General features: G+C 45.3%; 2 pseudogenes; one reads left to right on the top strand and one right to left on the bottom strand.

The window, feature by feature from the left end:
* Positions 1-15658: 15658 nt before the first annotated feature.
* LOC142846248 (Golgi to ER traffic protein 4 homolog pseudogene) lies at positions 15659-16513 on the top strand (annotated as a pseudogene).
* Positions 16514-18346: 1833 nt separating this feature from the next.
* On the bottom strand, positions 18347-20212 carry LOC142846197 (diacylglycerol O-acyltransferase 2 pseudogene; annotated as a pseudogene).
* Between the last annotated feature and the right edge of the window lie 1282 nt (positions 20213-21494).

Genomic DNA, 21494 nt, shown 5'->3' with positions numbered 1-21494 from the left:
CTATATCTTTTGAATGGTGTTTGAATTAATTTGTTCTTTCAAATTAGTCTTGTTTTAAACCACCTCTAATTTTTTTATCTTAAATGAGCATGATTCGTTGACACTTTTAAAATATTAGTAGGAGATAATTGCAGAAAGTAAGCTTCACAATGGTGTGCACTGTGAATATACCCCAGTTTGATTACATCCTCCAAGCTTTGTTGAGCTCCAAATGTCACCTATTTTCTCAATGGCCTTGTTGAATAGCCATGTCCCATCCACCACAAAACAAAACCATGCGATCTCAATTAGGGACAACCCACCACAATGCTATGTTCAATGAGGCTTACCATCTTTTAGAGTCCATCCATGTAACGGTAAGAAAAAAATTGAATATCTGGAGTGGAGAGGTCATGATGTCTATCCTAGAAAGTTCTTAGAGAACTTATAGGCACTGTGAAAAAGCCACTGAAGCACTTCTGACCTTCAGTAGTCCAGTCCCAAGTCCCTAGTCTAGGTCAACTCAGAGTTTCTGATTCTGTCCTTTTCTGACTATGGTGCTAACCAAAGACTGGGGGAATACATCCTCAAGGTTTGATGTGAAAGGCCTCACACTTCCATATGTGCCTGAATGCTTAGTCTGTAGTATGGAGTGCTGATTGGTTTGGGAAGACAGAAAACCTTAAAGCACTGGAGAGCAGCAAGAGGAATTAGGTGACTGGATGCAACAAGGGCCTGCCAAAGCCATGAACCAGCTGCTTCAGCCTCATCTTCTCCAGGCCAACTTCCCGGTTCCTCCATCTGACATGCCTCCCCTATATTCAGAGGGCATGAGACATGGGAGACCTTATGCCTCTTAAGTTGTAATCTGTTAAAGAAATGTGCACTGCCATGGTATAAATGATGCAGTCCCTGTTATTAGACAGAGAAACTACCTTGGGTTACTCCTTGCTGTTACTGGTCCAACCTCGGCAGTTACATAACTTGTCCTTTGTGAGAAATGATAGAATTTGTTCCTAAAGGACATTCAGTGGCCTGGGATTCATCCTGAAGCTGCAGAGAAAGTCATGTTGGATAGAGAGCATTTGTATCTAGCATTGGTCCTGATACACTTGGGATATCCCAGACTCACCGACCTTGACATTGGGAGTTTTCCTCTCTGTTGCCATGAGTTTTATGTTCTGTGCAATCTCTGAAGTCACCGAGTCACTGCTGGTGTCTGAGACATTGATTTCTGCTTGTGCCCATTTGAATTTTTTTCTAAATTTGGTCCCTTCACTATAATTTTATTTGGCCATTTGGTACTATAATTTCTTTGGGGGCTTATTGTTTTATTTCAAACCTTATCTATGAAAAGTAGAAAATATGCCTTGAGACATATATCCATACAAATAGTGAGCAAAAATCATTTTCATCTGCTGTGTTATATTACAAAAGCCCCTGGCATGTGTTTACTGCACTCCCCTTTTAAGAATCCACAAACACATCCATGGCTCTAGTTAGGCTCAGGATATCTCTGGAGCTTGCACAGTACATCCAATGCTGTGTCCATGTGTATTTCAGAAAACTACAACATTTCATTCTTATGGAAGGGCTTGGGTTCTTCCCACTATACTTCTCTGTTAACTGATGAGCCGTTTTTGTGTGGACTAACCCCTAGTGTTCCTTGCTGAAGCCATGAGAACATTAGGTATCGCTTATGTGTTCTTAAACAGTGTTGAACAGGGAATCTTATTTCAGATGATGGACATTAAGAACAATACATTATACATTTTGTGAGTGTGTGTAGTAGTGTGTGTGTATGTGTGTCTGTGTATCGGTGTTTGTGTGTTTGCACCATCAAATGTGCATGTGTGTGTATGTGTGCATTCATTGTTTTGGCATCAGGGTACTTCTGCCATCTTAGAATGTTTTGAACGATCTTTTTTGTCTCTGGTGATGCAGCTTGAGGATCATTGATCTCCATTGTTTTTAAAGACAGCAGGTATGTTCCTTTATGCAATCTTTGGTCCTGGGCTGTCCTTATACTAAGAGACTTATTCTCTTTCAATCTTGTACTCATGTGGATCTTAGCACATTTCATGAGCTCCTCAATTCATCATCATACCCAGGTGCAGCAGTGGGAAGGCAGCTGGTGGTGCATATTTGGTAACGTCTTATATCTCTGTTTGTGTCTGGTCCATGAATTTAGCAATCTCTTTCTTTGAGGATTGTCAACACTTTGGAGTACAAGGTTTTGTCTTAGCTCCTAGAGTTCCCATGGATCTTACTCATCTCTTTCCTGTCTCACATTTCAACAATATGTGTCTTCCTTTGGGGGTTCATGTCAAGGGTTTTCAGATTTGTTCATCCTTTCAAAGGACCAGCTCTTTGTTTCAACTGCCAAGTTATCTCTAGCTCTGTTCTTTTTCACACTTTCTCATAACAGTTTTGAGGTTGGAATGTTGTGCTTTGTTTGTTTGGTTTTTTGTATCTTTGACCACTAAGATGCATCATTGTGAGACTTTTGATTTCTTGACGTACAAACTGATAGTTATAACTTTGTCTCCTAGTGCTGATTTTGCTTTTTTTTTATTTCTAGCATCTTGTTGCAGAGCCATTCCCCACCAGAAAAGATGGAGGACATAGCAGATAAAGTATTTTCTGTCAATTTCACTGATGACAGTTTGCAAGCATCCCGAAAATCAGCTTCGGAGTACTCCCTTTCAAGTCTTGTAAATGCAACCTGCTCACTCACTCACATAATTGCCGAAGAGAATTTCGACACAATTGTGCCAAATAGATTTTATGAGACCTTAGCCAAAAACGACTTATTGTTTCAGAAACATCATATCTACAGGTGGAAAAGCAAATATCATCCACAGGTCTGCTACTCCAGGAGGCTTTCCCATCGTCTCACCCTCCCTCGATTTCCCCTGAGGCGAAGATGGAGTGAGCTGGCCCTGCCAACTTTCCTGACAGAACCCGAGGTAAAGATAGGCCAGGAGATAAATGAAAAATCTAGCAAGGGCTTCTCTAAGTCCAGCTCCCCTGATTTATACATCAGATCTTAACTCACCTGCGAATTCTGCCCCTCAGGGTGCTGATATGAAGGCAGAAAATGCTGCAAAAAAATCATCTGAGTCGGCTAAGATGGAGTATATCACTTATACTAACACAAATGTAGATGTGGTCGAGTCCGTGGAAGACATCAGCGAACAAAAAGATCTTGAAGGAGATGTTCCTGACATCACACAGAACAACACCACCAGTTCCGACATCACCAGCCTGAACACACGGGATATCCTTTATGCTGCGGCCCCTCCATCCCCTTCCCAGCATGAAAACGACTATGATATAGTCGAAGACGTTATGAGGAGGGCGTTACCACCAAAATCTCCAGAAGAGCAGCTCCAGAAAGCACCCATAGCTGCCAACAAGCCCACCAGAAGGGGCTGTAAGGGCATGAGAGGGAAAATCAAGAAGCTGTTTGAAAGGATTTCTTGCTGCCTTCCTACCCGAAGCAAGGAATATACAACATCCAGGTAAGGGAAAACAAGGACTGGGAAATGGAGTTCCAAGAAAATGATGTACTTGGACGACAAAATTAGCATTTGTTTTTGATATGCTCTTTGCAAGGCACTTTGCCACAGGCAGGCGTCAGCCATCTGTAGGATATGAACGTTAAGGTATCTGGCAACCTAGAAGAAGCTTTCCCACTGATTTCTGCTCATGAAGAGACTGGGGTGGTTGAGACCGAAGCAGACAGCAGAGTGTGTTGGCAGGGTCTGGGGTGCAGGGAGACAGGAGGGAGGAGTCTTTGTAAAAGAGACAGCAGTTTAGGGAGGAAGAATCTTATGGAGAGCTCTGGTACCACAGAGCAGATTTTTATTTTTTTCTCTTTTCTTGTTTTTCTTTACTTTCTACATTTACCTCAACTTTTCTCTTTTTATTACCAACTATTTTCTACTATCTATGTATTTACCTTTGCCATTTTGTACACTGGTTTATTTTGAAACCTTAAAGCTGTTGTCAGTACATATTAGCTATAAAATTAAAGCATTCAACAACTCACCAGCTGTGTTACTTCCCACAGCATTTCCCTGGTCTGATCAATTCCCTTATCATTGTAAGACTCTTCACCTGCCACCATGCCACACGGGAGACAAAATATGGCTGGAAATCTTGAGAGACAACACGTTTTCTAATGGCATCACAGTGTCCAGGACAGGCTACCATGCCTATGATTCCCATAATTGGGAGTTTAATAAAAAGAGACTGACTATCATGAGTATAGAAACCAGGAGGTCTGCAGCAGCCAGAGTCACTAGAGAATTTGAGGGTCTAGGTGAAAGCAATATTGACGAAGCCCGTGTGTTCGCTCTCCAGTGAATAACACATCTCTTACTCAGGTCAGCAGAAAGCTCATTGAGTGCATTCTTGGTGTTACTGCTGTTTGCTTTAGAGTCAAAATGTTCTCCCAAAAGTTCTAATGATAGAGGTCTAACACTATCTCATCATCTCTGAATTTCTGGTTTCTATAGGGGGTGCTATCTGGGTAAGTTGTGAAAGAGCCGGGTAGTAGAACCCAGAAGGAGAAATTGAGTCATTACAGGAAATGGAACTCGGAGCAGCCATGCAAGCATGCTTGAGATTCACATTCCCAGGTCTCCATTCATGCCTTTCCTGTGCATTGTGAGCCAGAGTGTGAGTGTAGGACTTATGGAACTGATGTTGCTTCTTTTCAAGGATTGGGCCACTGTCAGGAAGAAAGAAATGCAATTTTGGGAGACACAAGGAAAAAAATTCTTTTTGTTCTGAAGAGCATGATTGAGCCATTGCAATGACCTCAATGGACACATTGTTAGGTCTTGCAGACCCTGCCCATTGAAGGCATTGGCCAGTCTGAGTCTTGCCTTACACTGCAGAGAAGGTGTTCACTTCTTGGCTTCAGGGAATTTAGATTCAGAATTTGGGTCACATTCACAAGGTTATTATTGATCACTTGGAAACAGACATGTTGATCTGATTAGACCAAAAGAGTTTGTGATTCTTTCCTGAATTGTAGGTTTTTATCTATATCTTTTGAATGGTGTTTGATTTAATTTGTGCTTTCAAATTAGTTTCTTATTTTAAACCACGCTTAATTCGCATCTTAAATGAGCATGATACTTTGAGATTTTTAAAATATTCTTTTCTGATTTTAAGTATTCCCTACTAGGAGATAATTTCAGAAAGTAAGCCTCACTATGGTGTGCACTGTCAACACCCCTGTATGATTACATTCTCCAAGCTTTTTTGAGCCCCACATGTCACCTATTCTCTTGATGACCTTCCTGAATAGCCATGTCCCATCCACCACAAAGCAAAACCATGCCATCTCAATTAAAGACAACGCACCACACTGCTCTGTTCAATGAGGTCTATCACCATTTAGATCCATCCATACGAATTTAAGGAAAAAAATTGAATATCAGGAGTGAAAAGGTGATGATGTTTATCCTAGTGAGTTCTTAGAGAACTTACAGGCACAGTGAAAAAGCCACTGAAGCAGTTCCAACCATAGTAGTCCAGACCCAAGTCCCTAGTCTAAGTCAGCTCAGAGTTCCTGAGTCTGTCATTCTTTTAACTTGGGGCTTAGCTAAGAGTTGAAAAAAGTCCTCAAGGTTTGATGTGAAAGGCCTTACAATTCCTCATGTGCCTGAATGCTTGGTCTCTAGTATGGAGTGCTGATTGGTTTGGGAAGTCATAAATCAATAAAGCACTAGAGCGACAAGAGGTATTAGGTGACTGGATGCAACAAGGGCCTGCCAAAGCCATGGAACCAGCTGCTTCAGCCGCATCTTCCCCAGGTCAACTTCCCCATCTCCTGCATCTGCCATGCCTCCGCTGTACTCAGAAGGCATGAGACAAGGAAGTCCTTATGCCCCTTAAGTTGCTTTCTGTTAAGAAAATGTGCACTGCCATGGTATAAATGATGCAGTCCCTGTTATTAGACAGAGAAACTACCTTGGGTTACTCCTTGCTGTTACTGGTCCAACCTCGGCAGTTACATAACTTGTCCTTTGTGAGAAATGATAGGATTTGTTCCTAAAGGACATTCAGTGGCCTGGGCTTCATCCTGAAGCTGCAGAGAAAGTCATGTTGGATAGAGAGCATTTGTATCTAGCATTGGTCCTGATACACTTGGGATTTCCCAGTCTCACGGACCATGACATTGGGAGATTTCTTCTCTGTTGCCATGAGTTTCATGTTCTGTGCAATCTTTGAAGTCACGGAGTTACTGCTGGTGTCTGAGACATTGATTTCTGCTTGTGCCCATTTGACTTTTTTTCTAAATTTGGTCCCTTTTCTATAATTTTGTTTGGCCATGGGGTACTATAATTTCTTTGGGGGCTTATTGTTTTATTTCAAACCTTAAGTATGAAAAGTAGAAAATATGCCTCAAGACATGTATCCATACATATAGTGAGCAAGGATCATTTTCATCTGCTGTGTTATATTACAAAAGCCCCTGGCATGTGCTTACTGCACTCCCCTTTTAAGATCCACAAACACACCCACGGCTCTACTTAGCCTCGGAACATCTCTGGAACTTGCACAGTACATCCGAAGCTGTGTCCATGGGTATTTCAGAAAACAAGATTTCATTCGTTGTGGATGAACATGGACTCTTCCCGCTAAACTTGTCTGTTAACTGATGATCAGTTTTTGTGTGGACTAACCCCTTGTACTCCTTGCTGAACATATTGAGAACATGAGGTATCTCTAATGTGTTATTGAACAGTGTTGAATAGGGAAACTCATTTCAGATGATGGGCAACAAGGACATTATATTATACATTTTGACTGTGTGTTTTAGAGTGTGCATGTAAGTGTGTCTGTGTCAGGGTTTGTGTTTGTGTGTGAGTATGTAAACCCACAAATGTACACGAATTTGTATGTGTGTGTGTGTGTGTTTATGTGTGTGTGTGTGTGTGTGCATTCATTGTTTTGGCATCAGGGTACTTCTGCCATCTTAGAATGTTCTGAACAATCTTTTTTGTCTCGGATGAAGCAGCTTTTGAGGATCATGATCTCCATTGTATTAAAAGACAGCAGTTATGTTTCTTTATGCAGTCTTTGGGCCTGGGCTGTCCTTATACTAAGAGACTTATTCTCTTTCAATCTTGTACTCATATGGATCTTAGCACATTTCATGAGCTCCTGAATACATCACCATACCCAGGTGCAGCAGTGGGAGGCAGCTGATGTTCCATTATTCGTTACTATTGTATTTCTTTTTGTGGGGGCTTTGTGAATTTAGCAATCTTTTTAAGAATTGTCAACACAAAATTTTCTCACAGCTCCTAGAGTTCCTATGTATCTTATCATCTCTTTCTAATAATGCGGTTCTTCCTTTGGGGGTTCATGTCAAGGGTTGTCAGATTTGTTCATCCTTTCAAAGGACCAGCTCTTTGTTTCAACTGCCAAGTTATCTCTAGCTCTGTTCTTTTTCACACTTTCTCATAACAGTTTTGAGGTTGGAATGTTGTGCTTTGTTTGTTTGTTTTTTGTATCTTTGACCACTAAGATGCATCATTGTGAGACTTTTGATATCTTGACATACAAACTGATAGTTATAACTTTGTCTCCTAGTGCTGATTTTGCTTTTTTTTTTATTTCTAGCATCTTGTTGCAGAGCCATTCCCCACCAGAAAAGATGGAGGACATAGCAGATAAAGTATTTTCTGTCAATTTCACTGATGACAGTTTGCATGCATCGCGAAAATCAGCTTCGGAGTACTCCCTTTCAAGTCTTGTAAACGCAACCTGCTCACTCACTCACATAATTGCCGAAGAGAATTTCGACACAATTGTGCCAAATAGATTTTATGAGACCTTAGCCAAAAACGACTTATTGTTTCAGAAACATCATATCTACAGGTGGAAAAGCAAATATCATCCACAGGTCTGCTACTCCAGGAGGCTTTCCCATCGTCTCACCCTCCCTCGATTTCCCCTGAGGCGAAGATGGAGTGAGCTGGCCCTGCCAACTTTCCTGACAGAACCCGAGGTAAAGATAGGCCCGAGATAAATGAAAAATCTAGCAAGGGCTTCTCTAAGTCCAGCTCCCCTGATTTATACATCAGATCTTAACTCACCTGCGAATTCTGCCCCTCAGGGTTCTGATATGAAGGCATTAGAGACACCCGAGACAGCAGAAAATGCTGCAAACTTAACATCTGAGGGGACTTCTGAGAAGGCTAAGGTGAAGGCCAACAGAAACCTTTTTCAAAGGTTTTTCTGCTGCCTCTGCATGCCAAGGACAAAAGATCCAACATCCAGGTGAGTAACAACAAAGAAGGAAAATTCTGTTTTAAGGAAATGGAGTCGGTGAGGCCAGTTAATCATGTATGATTTGAGCTGATTTTTTTTGAAGGCACTTTGCCATGGGCAGGCTTCAGCCATTTACAGGACCCAAACATTAAGGTGTCTGGAACCCCAAAAGGAGCTTTCACACTGAATCCTATTCATGAAGAGTCCAGCATAGTTGTGACAGAAGCAGTCAGCAGAGGTTGCTGGCAGGGCTTGCGGATGCAGGGAAACTGGAGGAAAAAAAAGACTTTCAAAGGGATAACAGTTTAGGAAGGGAAGAAGAAGTCTGTGGAGAACTCTGGTTCCTCAGATCAGCTTTTTGCTAAGTCTTTCTATGTCAATGTCACTAAAACAGTCCTTTGTTTCTTTCTTTTCAAGGGCTGATGATGCGGCCCTGACCCGGGGTTCCTAAACCCCGGATCTGTGTTCGGCCTGGTTGGGGCATAACAGCTTCTGGAGCAAGCCAGGCCAGAACATGAAAGGAGGTGTGCCCCAAACCTCTACCTGATAGACAGCTCCAGCCACCAGGGCATGAGCTCTGTACCCCTCCTCTTGTATTGGGTGCAAGGGTGAACTTCATTTGTCCACAGAAGAAGTAGCTGGACAAAGAATCCTGTCACATCATCCTGGGCGACGACAAGGCATCCACTCGCTCCGAGTCCACATGAGAAAAGTTAAGTGTCCCAGATGACTCTGAGTCCCCATCTCCTTCTCCCCTCACTTCCATCAACAGAATCAATGAGCACATGTAAAGAAGTGCTTTCACGCTTTCCTCTTAGGTGGTAAGGAGGCACAGGAAGAGGAGGGGGAAGGAGGAGTGGGGCAAGTGGGACATGTCAAGGGATAAAAGCAGTGGGAGAGGGTAGAAGAAAGGGCTTGCGTGTGGATGGAGAGGAGGTGATTTATCCAGAGGAAATTCCATTACGAGAGCAGAAAAATAAGGGATGAATGTGTGGGTGGTGACAGGGTCCACAACCAAGAAGGAGAGGAGCAAAATTCCCCTGAAGAGGAGGTTAGGAGCAAATGGTGCATGGGTACCCCGAGAAGCTTGCTCCAAGCTGCAGCAGGAGAGTGCTGCCTGAGGAATCTGCTCTCGTCCTAAGGTGCTCAGACAGGGTGTGGCTACAGAGAAGAGAAGCCACATGTTTTCAGGAGCCTCTTCCTCTTTCTGCTTGACCGAGGCTTGGATTGATCTGGTAATATCTGCTTATGTTCAAGCCTTCATCTTTCATGCCCCAAGGTGCTGTTGTCCCATCCAATGATTATTCAGACAGATGTCCCCATGGGGAATTCCTTGACTTTGAGTAAACAGCAAGATAGGTGTTTGTACTGGAAATGGGTAAACGGTGCTTAAAAGGACTGGGAAACATCACTGCCCAGAAAAAGTCAACAAACTTGGAACATCTTTGAGCCCAGGGCCATCATCAGGCTTTAGTTTAGAAGGAAACCTGATTGCCAAGGAGCTGCAGATGACGGCCAGTGGTATTGTGTGCAGCCTTGTTGAGTGAGCTGCCTGCAGTCTTCTGTCCACCATACATATAGGGAGCATCTTCCTGGGTCACCAGGGGCAAGCCAGCTGACATGCTTTTCAGGGGTCTAATCTTGAGATCAGTCAGGTGTAGTGAATTTGTGTCCAATGTGCATCTCCTTGTGGTAGATGATGAGTTTCTGTATCGTGGCCTTGATCTACACCAACCATCCCAACTGAGCGCTCTCCTCTGCAGAGGCTGATGGTCCTGTCCTGGTCAATAGGAGTATGGTTCTTTGTGACAGCTTATCAATTGTCTGGAATACACTTCATTGGCTACATCATGTAGATGAAATCTTGACCAAGTCCTATATGGTGCCTTGCTCACCCTAGTCATAATGATAGTCAGCATTGGTATGTCAGTCATTTTATTCTAATAATTCCTGCCATTATATGTTACTTGATGTTTTTATTATATCCTTGAACATTCTTTGTTTTGTTGTTGTGATTATATTGTGCCAAGTATGATTTGTTCAATGATCTAGTCTATTTGGAGTTCTGTATGCTTCTTTTACCTTAATAGAAAGCTCAATCTTTAGGTTAGGGAAGTTTTCTTCTATGATTTTATTGGAAACAGTTCCTGTTTCTTTGACCTTGCTTTCTTCTCCTATTCCCCTTAATCATGGATTTGGCCTTTACATAATATCCCAATTTTTCTGGTGCTTTGTGCTTGAAATTTTATTAAATTTAACATTGTTATTGACTGGGAAATCCATTTTCTTCTATCTTGTCTTCAATATCTGAGATTTTTGCTTCCATCTCTTATATTCTGTCAGTAAATCTTACATCTAGGATTCTTGCTCCAGTCTGTTTCCAGTTCTCCCTTGGTTCCGCTTGTCTTCATTGATTCTTTTTTTCACTTGTAGCCTTGACCTGTCTTCTTCATTCAAAACCATTGGTTGTGTTCCAAAGATTTCCATTAACACATTCATTCATGTCCTCCTAAGGTCCTTGACCATTTTCATAATAGCTATTTTGAAGTCCTTGTTCTGTGTGTCAGCTGTTTGCCTTGCTCGGGAACTACTGAAGTCCTACTGATGAACTCTAGTGGAGAAACACTGTTGGGGCTGTTTTGATTCTGTCCTCATGCTGACATCCAGACATCTGGGCTTAGAAGGATTTCACTTCCAGTAGTTGATATCTGGTCTTGCCTGTCTGTTGGGTAGGTTTTTCCTTCTTAGTTTGTGTTGCTCTCTCAGAATTTTTGGAGGGGTGCAGTGGCTGTGGTAGCTTATAGAGAGTGCTCTAAGTCTCTCCCAGGTATGGCCACTGGTGGTTTCAGGTGGGCAGTGTTTCTAGTATTGGGAGATTGCAGGAAAGAGTAGGATGAGCTAGACTGGCAAGTGTCTCAGCAGATACACAAGGAGGGAGAAAAGTTTGGTCAGCCATCTGGAGCTCTAAAGTCCCCAGGAAGTTGGAGAAAGAGGGTGAAATCAAGTCCCTATCCAGCACGTGGTCTGGTACAGGGTTAGGGATGAGACCGAGTGTTTGAAAATGGAGGACAGAAGGAGAGGGAAGATTGCCTATTTGCTTCCATGGTCAGCATGGCCGGCAGGGCTGCAGTGACAGACTGTCTCCAGTGAAGGTGACCAAGACAAAGGATGGGAAGAAGAGAAGGCTGAGAGTGAGGGTTTCTTTACTCTCCCAGGAATGGGGACAGAAAAAAGGAAAGTCCAGAACAGGTGGCCTGCTCTAAGGCTGAGAATAAGACTGGGAACTGGGCTTGGAGGATGGGAAGGAGATTGAAGTTCACCTACCTGATTTCCTGCTCAGCACAGCAAGTGTGTCCAGGGACATAGTGTCTCTGCTGTTGCTGGGTGAGACAAAGTGGTGGGAATTGGGTGCAGTGGTGTAGGAGAAGAATGATGGATTTGAAATTTGTACATCGACTAGCGAAACATACAGACAGTGAAATGAGTGCAGGAATCTCATAAATGAGTGTCTGATCATGTATGGGGCAGACTATTGTATAGGCAAAAAGTGGAGACTGTAGTGCAGTAAATTCATTTGATAGTCACTGGAATATGTTCCCTTAATAATGAATGCTGTGAGGAACCCCAAATATATATCTTCATAGTAAATCACACACCAATGAAATAATCTGATGGTATTCTCTGTGGGAGAGTTAAGAATGTATTATTTCCTTTATTTTTGTAAGAGTGTTAAAGATTTCTTCTGGATGTGGCAATCTTTTCGGAAGATCAAAGGATATGATCTAGTAGAATCCAGCTGGATTCTGAGGGCTGTGTGCTGTGGTGACTGATGATCCTGTCAGAGCTCACCCTGTGCTCACTGAGGAGACTCAGCAGTGCTGTCCTCCTGTCCTGTCAGAGCCCAGGGTGAAAGGAGTCAGCCAGAGCTAGTGATTACTGCTAGGACTCCCCAAAACTGAAAGCCTTCCTAGCTACTCCTCGGGCTACCATGGAAGCCGAGCTTCAGCAGCAGGGCTCACAAGGGTCTTGGCAGCCTCAGTGGAAACATACACAAAGGAAGACCACTTCTCTGCAGGGCTGGGAAAGGAGGCCTGGGACGACCTCGACTCTCCGAGGAGATCTTTGGTCTTGAACTGCTTCTTTCTCACTACAGGGCAGGGACAGGCCTTGGAGCTCTGCTGTCACCCCGGCAGTATCTGCGTCTTAAGCACAGATCACTACTACACTTTACCACAGCATCCCATCTACCATCTGTGCGTCTCTATTACCGCAAGGATCCTTTCCCAGTCCATCCCGCCCTCTGCTTCTAGGCTAACATTGCCTATACCTTGATCATGGAAATCAGTTCCATTGTCCCTAGGGTACAATGAGGCAAAAAAGTCAGATATCTATTCATCATATCTCCTTGGATACCCTTATGAGTCAATAAGAACCAATCCTGTAAGAAATATTAAATGATCATTTTTTCTTGTCAAATACTATAAAACAAATGCTGTTTTTCCTTCAACCCTGAACACTCCTGAGCCTTTTCGACTTTCTTCCTCCATTCCCAATGTCCCATTCTAAATGCCCACTTCTCTGTAAGTGTTAGACATGTTCTTCCAGACAGATGGAACCAATTTCCTTTCCTTTTTTTAAAAAAGAAAACGGAATATCTATACATCCAGTGACCTCCTCTTCTCTCTGCCTTCTTCACTGTTCATAATTCTTTTCCAAACTAGCTAACTGTGCACACACTGTGAAGCTGGACCTCAGATCATCCAAAAGACCACTTTCTTTTCTTTGGTCATGGGTAATAGTGTTGACAGGAATAAAAAGTACAGCTAACTCTCCAGGTATGCTTGCTCTTCCACTTCTGTGAGCATCTACTCTCCTGATTAGAAGTTGCATTGTTAAGATGCTTTAGTGGGAGTGGTGGTCTCTTTCTTTGTGCTCTTAAGACCACTTCTAACAGACTCCAGCTCTTTCTATGAATCTAACTATGCATCAGGTAATATAGGCACCACGCATACCTTTGAGCTGTGGCCTGATGGCAGACCTGGATATTACATTCAAGTCTGGCACAGGTGAGTTTCTCAAGATGAAAAGAGAAGCAGTGCAGGATACTCAACCTCCTGGGCCTCGATCCCTCTCCACATCTGCAACAGTATTTGTCTACACTGCTGCCTTTGTACACAGCTTCTGCTTACAGTATCTTTTATTCATTCACATTCAATGATTCTAAATGATCATAAAATGCAAATAAAACAGACATCAAGGTTATGAATGGTTTACTAATCCAAGTACTTCCCATTGAACCTATTGTTTAAAGGGAATCCCATGGAGTTGGCATTGTTCTCTTAAATATAGAAATATCTGCCTGTGCTTGGTGCATTTTACTAACAGAAAATGATTCTGGAAAGCTCTATGCCTGAATACACTCCTGTTTCCACATTATCATGTCTCATGTAGTTAATATATAACTAACCCCTAAGAGGGCCCTCGAACCTGCTTCATTTCCTAAGTCACAGTCTACGACTCATCTTGTACCCTGCACCATCTCCTCTTTTTGCAACTCCTGCTTACTGCATCACTGCTGCAGCTTCAAGGTCTGTCCCATTTCAGCTGTTGGACTATATCAGCCTTGGGCAAATGCATTCTTCAAGGCCTCTTCTGCGCAAGTTCAGCCCATAACATCTATCAGAGTAGGGTGTCTAATGTCAGAAGAAACAACAGGCAGCATTTTGGTAAAGTATCTCTTGAACACATTAACACGTTTGCCTGAAAGCCACACATGACATCTTGGCATATTGCCTGGTTCTGCCCTCTGCCTGCCAGCTGCAGACGCTGTGTTGGTATTTGATCTGCATTCTAGGCCATGCTGTGTCATCTCCTGTGATGTTTATCAAGGGCTGCTTCACTGCGTGAACCCCCTTTCACACACAGCATCCTGAACAAGTGCCTCCTCCTTTAAAATAAAGACAGATCTAATCATCCTTGATCCATTAAAGGCAACAGATTGTTCATATTGTCAGACTCATTGTCTCTGTTCAGGGTTTGTCATCCTCAGCTCCTGGGTGGGTCCCAAGCTCTCCTGTGTTGACTGCCTGTGTGCTGTCCCTGTCCACATTCATCAGGAAAAGCATCAGCTATGGCTCCACTAGGACACATCACCATGCTCCCTGTAGTTTTCCTTTCATGCGTCTGAAATGTAAGTCTGAAACCCACAGCAGCACTGATACAGTGAACAACTGTGGAAGTGATGGCTGCTCTGGGACTTACAGGAGTGTGCTGAGTCTTTCTGGAGTTTCTGCAGGACAGGTGCCCATGTGCAGTAACCCTAACATACATGGGGGCCATGGCTGACTGAGTCCTCCAATTTGTGAGGAATCAGCAGCTGCTCGCTCTCCCGTGGATCTGAAAGAGGTCTTTGCACACAGGCTTGAGTGTTTTACCATCTACTTTATATTCCACGGGAGAAAGTAATTCACTTCACCTTGCTTGCTCTTTCAGGAGCCCACACTGAACCAACCACTAGGAGGAGCTAGTGAGAACTCATTTGCTTGACTAGCACCTCTTCTATGGGGTCCAGATGATGAGATAATGAGACAGCCCAGACAGAAGACCCTGGTCTGAGAAGAAGGTGTGTTGTGCCTGCCATGGCTTGAACTCCCATCATCTTCATTTTTCCATCTCAATGTACAGGTACGGACAGGCCCAAGAGTCCTGGGGAGAACTTCTAAACTTAGTCAGCCCTTCTGGTTCAGATCCCCAAAATGCTGTACCTCAATTCTGCTGTTCACTGTGGTTTCTGCTTTCGCAGGTTCCTTTTCTCGGACTATATTGACAGAAACACCCTCCTCCTCTGTGCCCTGAGGAGTGACATCGGCATTGGCGATAACAACATTTACTGGTACCAGCAGATGCAGGGGAGCCCTCCCAGGGTTTTCCTGTACTACTGCAAAGACTCAAAGAAGTCACTGGGGCCTAGAATCCCCATTACATTCTCTGAATCCAGAGAAGCCTCAAAAAAATTTTGCAAATTTGCACATCTCTGAACTATAGATGGAGGATGAAACTCAGCACTGCTGTGTTACCTGGGAAAGTAGTGTTTCCCACAGTGATACAAGCAGATGGGGAAGTAGCCATCAATAGTAGCTTCTGCTAAAAAACAAATCAGTTCTGGTAGAGTACATGTAGCGGCCAAAGGGAAGGGAGCAAGGAGGCTCCGCCAACATCGCCTGCTACAGCACCAGTTCTGAACATTGCAGAGGCCCATGGTATTGGTTTTGATCACCCAGAAAGATGCCCCCACCACATAGAGGGCAAATTGCGTACAAGCATCCAGAAGGGCGACTACCACAAGGCACACGAGATGTGCTGAATGCTCTTCTTCAGATACATGTCCAGAAACAAACATTCAGAATCCTGAGATCTCAGGTACTCAGGAGTATTTCTCTTCTTTGGTCATGGCCAGCAGAGCAGTCCAGGCTGACCTGACCCTGCCGATCCTCGAATCCCTGGGGAAGGTAATGGTGTAAATAGCTGATGAACTGTTAAAGAACTGTAGAGCCAGCTACAGTGTTCAGTTTGACGGATCTAAATTCGCAAGAGTAAGTAGTGTTGGTGGCCAGAACTGAAGTGGTCCAGTGGAGGATCTGGGAAACTGGGCCATCCCAGGTTCCACCAGCCCCTCATGCTGTGGGTCTGCAATACAACTGTAAGTCTCAGTATTACTTCCTGCCCCCCACTGAGGGCAAGGGCTGTACCGACATGACGGACAGGTACTCCACTACACAAGGCTTCTGAAGCGGGTGGGTGAGTTCGTGGCCCAGGCTGTGTACAACTGTTCCTCTGTTTGAAAAACAAGAAAGGTACCCAGGTGGTCTTTACAAGGTGCGCACAGAAGGTCCCATCCATCAAGGGGACCTTCTTTCAATCCTTGCTCAACTTCATCTGGTTCCTGCTGCCGGCTGTGGACAAGCTGACTGTGTTCACAGTGAGCACCACCTGCTTCCCTACATGGGGACCCCATGTACAAAGTGTACCTGGACAGGGGAGCTGCCATAACAGACCTCCTCCAGAGAGGGCAACCTGGGAACAAGCTGAGCAGCCTCGTGGACTCCTCAGAGCAGGAGGATGGGGACAAGTGCTAGGATGGCAGAAGCCTCATCAGCCTGCACGGAAGCTGCCTGGCCAGCATGGAGATGCCCATGACCACCACCACTGGGACGGATTCAGTGCCAGGATGGCATGAGGCCCCTTACACAGTAGGTTCCTGTTCAGGGGCTGGAGGGGCGTCTGTGCAGAGTCTGTCCCTATTTATTATGGAGGTCAAGGGCTGTGTGGTAAGGACCAGGAACAAAGCCCAGCTTCTGCTGCCCACCGATGTTCCTCATATCTCCCACAATAAAGCACAAGTCTTGTTACAGCACCCTGTGCCGTCCTTGTCTCTGGTTCCTTGTGGAGGGCTCTAGTGGGACAGGCAGCCTGGTATCAGTAACCTGTATCCCTTCTTGTGTGTCCACTGTTGCCATGGCACGCCAGAGGAGTGGTACTCACTACTGGGGGCCATGCAGGATCCTGAATCCTGAAGATGAGAGCGCTTTTTTGTTTGATTTCTGTTTGGACACAGAGTTGTTTTCTAATCATGATGAGCTTCTCGGAGACAGAATATGCTCTGTGGTGGCCAAGCTCCTTGGAGGTAGAGATCAGTCATTCAAGCTACAGCCATGCTGGTCCCCATGAGCTCCACACTGCTGCTCTGCAGATGTTTTAAAGGGTGTAGTAGGTTTTCATATCTTCATGTTGTAGTATTTTTTTCTGGGTGAGTGATTTTTAGGACTTAATCATTTTAAGAGTCCAGGAGTGAGCAACCAACTCTATTACCACAGATAATGTCCATGCTACCAGTCAGATTATAAAGGGAGACTCCATATTTTTCACAATTAAAATAAATAAAATTTCTGGATTACAACACTCTCAGCTGCTTGGGAAGGAAGCAGATGTGCCCTATTCTCTATAAACTGGGATTTAATGGATGGCTTATGTATCAGTTGATTAGTTCTCAATTTTTTTCTAAAGGTCTGTTTATGTTTTGGATCTATTGGTTTAATTTCTCTGACCCAGATATATCTAGAATTTTACCCCTTTTATTAGGGTTTCCTGCTTCATAGATTTCAGAACTGTCTAGCCTTGTGATTTTTTTTTTGTTCCTGTTTCCGTTTATTAGTCTAGGAATATACAAAAGTGTGACATGGCACAACATTCTCATGGAAAGAAAACAGAATACACAGGAGGGGGCAGCTCTCTTCCCTGGCCCAATGCCTCAGGAAGGCACACATGTGAGGCTTGGGTACGGGGCCTCCTGTCCTGGACCCAGTGTGCTATACCGAAAGCCAGGCCCCTTTTTGAACAGAAGAGAGACCCTTCCTTACACCAAACTTGGGGTGTGGCTCAGGAGAGCTCAGGCGGCTGAAATAACATGCTCCAAGCTACGGCTGAGCTGTGCTGAATCTACGATGCCAGCCTTCAGAGTAAAACCAGCCAACAGCAGCGAGATAACCCAAGACAGTACCTGTGGGACATCCTTGTCCCTAGCACAGTATATAGGCCAACAAAGGCTCAGATTGGAGAAAAGGGGTAGGGTGAGGAGCAGAGAGGAGACTCCAGATGCTATCTGCCACCTTCCCCAAAGGGGCCAACTCTGTTCCCTGCATCCTCCCCTTGGCAAGAAGAACCAGACCTTCAGTCACATGTAGGGTGGTGGGAATGGAGATGTTTGCTAAACACGGCCTCTGCCTCTTGAGAATCCCTGGAGAAAAGAGGATTATCTAAGTGGCCAAGTCATAAGGATTGTCCTTCCCCAGTTCAGCAGGGCCAGCTGTCTGTTGTTTGGGGAACCCTAGAAGGGGTGGATAAGAAACCATCAAGGCCCAGAAATGTCAGCCACCACCTTGTGCACGACATACTAGATGTGAGAACTTAAAATACTGACTCGCCCCTTCTTACAAAAGATCTAACATGGCAATGGTTTAACACATTATAATTTCTTTTAAATAACCCACAGACACCCATGATGCTTCCAAATTTACAGAGCAAGATGCACTTGAGAACTTGGTAGAAAAGGATTCGCAGTCCCTCCTTCCAGGAGCTGGACCCCACAGGCTGGGTCAGTTCACCTCCAGCACCTCCGTCTCCGGAAGGCAGAATTTGGTCTTGTGATTGTCAAAGAGCTTCACCAGGGCCTCCATGTACATGGCGTGGTACATGTCGATGTCCTTCTGGGTCGGGTACTCCAGCTTGGGGATGGTGATGGGCTCACCCACAACAGTAGTGATAGGCTTGGAGTAGGGCACCAGCCCCCAGGTGTCAGAGGAGAAGAGGCCTCGGCCATGGAAGATGCACGGGGCGAAACCAATATACTTCAGGAACTTCTTCTGGACCCAGCGGCCCCAGGAGCCTTCCTCAAAGATCACCTGCTTGTACACCTCATTCTCTCCAAAGGAATAGGTGGGAACCAGATCAGCTCCATGGCGCAGGGCCAGCTTTACAAAGCCCTTGCAGTTCCACAGAGTGACTGCCTTCTTGCCAGGCATGGAACTCAGGGACTCGGCTGCACCTCCCACCACGATAATGATAGCATTCCCACTCCCGTTCTTTGTTTTTTTTAATTTTTTTTATTATTATTATTTTTTAATTTATTTATTTATTAAGGATTTCTGCCTCCTCCCCGCCACCGCCTCCCATTTCCCTCCCCCTCCCCCTATCAAGTCCCCATCCCTCATCTGCTCGAAGAGCAATCAGGGTTCCCTGACTTGTGGGAAGCCCAAGGACCGCCCACCTCTATCCAGGTCTCCTAAGGTGAGCATCCAAACTGCCTAGGCTCCCCCAAAGCCAGTACGTGCAGTAGGATCAAAAACCCACTGCGATTGTTCTTGAGTTCCCATTCTTCCTCATTGTCCGCTATGTTCAGCTAGTCCAAATTTATCCCACGCTTTTTCAGACCCAGGCCAGCTGGCCTTGGTGAGGTCCTGATAGAACATCCCCATTGTCTCGGTGTGTGGGTGCACCCCTCACTGTCCTGAGTTCCTTGCTGAGCAGAAGGAGATGAAGCACTCCCATTCTTTGAAAGCAAGTAGTCTATGGTTTCTTGGTTGGCAGGGCAGATGCCTCCAGACATCAAGTACTCCTGAAGGACAGGCATCCGGAAGTTGCCGGCCAACTTGGCCAAGTTTCCTTATGCCGGGAAACTTCTTGCTAACTTCGGTCGCCTCCGTGCTGAAGTTGCAGAAGGCACCCAGGCCCATGATGCCATGGGGATGGTACCCAAAGATATAGTTCCTGGTGGTCAGCAGGTTGTGCGTCTTCACCAGCTGGATGGGAAAGTAGTCTCGGAAATAGCGCCACACGGCCCAGTTCCGCACCCACTGCGGTCTCCTGCCACCTTTCTTGGGCGTGTTCCAGTCAAAGGCCAGCCAGGTGAAATAGAGCACAGCTAACGGCCAGCAGTCGGTGCAGAAGGTGCACATGAGAATAACACTGCAAGCCACTCCTAGCACCAGGAAGGACAGGACCCACTGTAGGACTGAGATGACCTGGAGCTGCTTTTCCACCTTGGACCTGTTGAGCCAGGAGACAGAAAAGATGTCTTGGAGGGCCGAAAGGATGCTGGAGCCAGTGCCCCATCGCCCAGACCCCTCGCGTGACAGGGCAGATCCTCCATTCTTGTTCTCTCTACGGGCAGCTTCGGCCCGACGCTCACCCTGCAGGACTCCGGAGTCCTGAAGTCGGTGCACATCACGGCCGTGCAGAAAGCCGCCTCACTCCGCGCCCCTGCCCCATGCCCCGGCAGCCCGGGGAGCAGCGCCCAGGCCCTGGCGGCGACCGCACGAGAGCCTAGGCAGGCACCTGCTGCCACCCCAGTTAAGCCTAGAAGCCAGCGAAGCGCGGCCATGGCCTAGCCTTGTGATTTTTTAAAAAATTATTTCTTGAGATTATACTTACATCAATTTCCCTTACCCTTTTTATTTTTTATTTTTTTTATTTATTTTTATTGAGAAAAGGAAGAAAAAAAAACAAGTTTCCACCTCCTCCCAGCCTATCAATTCCCTCCCCCTCCTCCCACCCTTCTCCCCCTTCTCCCACCCTTCTTCCCCTCCTCCCACTCCTCTCCCCCTCCCTCTCCAGTCCAAAGAGCATTCAGGGTTTTCTGCCCTGTGGTAAGTCCTAGGTCCTCCCCCCTCTGTCCATATCTAGGAAGGTGAACATCCAAACTGGCTAGGCTCCCACAAAGCCAGCACATTGCGTAGGATCAAAACCCCGTGCCATTGTCCTTGGCTTCTCATCAGCCCTCATTGTTCGCCATGTTCCGAGAGTCCAGTTTTATCCCATGCTTTTTCAGTCATAGTTCAGCTGGCCTTGGTGAGGTCCCAATAGATCAGCCCCACTGTCTCAGTGGGTGGGTGCACCCCTCGTGGTCCCGACTTCTTTGCTCATGTTCTCCCTCCTTCCACTCCTCATTGGGACCTTGGGAGCTCAGTCCAGTGCTCCAGTGTGGGTCTCTGTCTCTATCTCCATCCATCACCAGATGAAGGTTCTATGATGATATGCATCAGTATTGCTATAGGCTAGGGTCATTTCAGGTTCCCTATCCTCAGCTGCCCAAGGAACTAACTGGGGACCTCGGCTTGGGCTCCTGGGAGCCCCTCTAGGGTCAAGTCTCTTGCCAACCCTAAGGTGGCTCCCTTAACTAAGATTTGTGCTTCCTTGCTCCCCTATCCAACCTTCCTTTATCCCAATCCTCCTTTTTCCCCAAGTTCCCCCCATCCTCCCGTTCTCCCTTTTTCTCCCCATCTCCCCTTACCCCCATCCCACCCCACCCCCAAGATCCCAGTTTTCTCCCCGGCAATTTTGTCTACTTCCCATAGCCAAGAGGGTAACTATATGTTTTTCCTTTGGTTCACCTTCTTACTTAGCTTCTTTAGGATCACCAATTGTAGACTCCATGACCCTTATTTATGGCTAGAAACCAATTATGAGTGAGTACATCCCATATTCATCTTTTTGGGTCTGGGTTACCTCACTCAGAATAATGTTTTCTATTTCCATCCATTTGCATGCAAAATTAGAGAAGTCATTGTTTTTTTACCGCAGCGTAGTAATCTAATGTGTAGATTTTCCACACTTTCTTCATCTATTCTTCCATTGAGGGGCATCTAGGTTGTTTCCAGGTTCTG

The sequence above is a fragment of the Microtus pennsylvanicus genome, chromosome 1, assembly GCF_037038515.1.
Source record: "Microtus pennsylvanicus isolate mMicPen1 chromosome 1, mMicPen1.hap1, whole genome shotgun sequence".
Taxonomy (NCBI): Eukaryota; Metazoa; Chordata; class Mammalia; order Rodentia; family Cricetidae; genus Microtus; species Microtus pennsylvanicus.
This window is presented reverse-complemented; position numbering and strand designations above follow the sequence as displayed.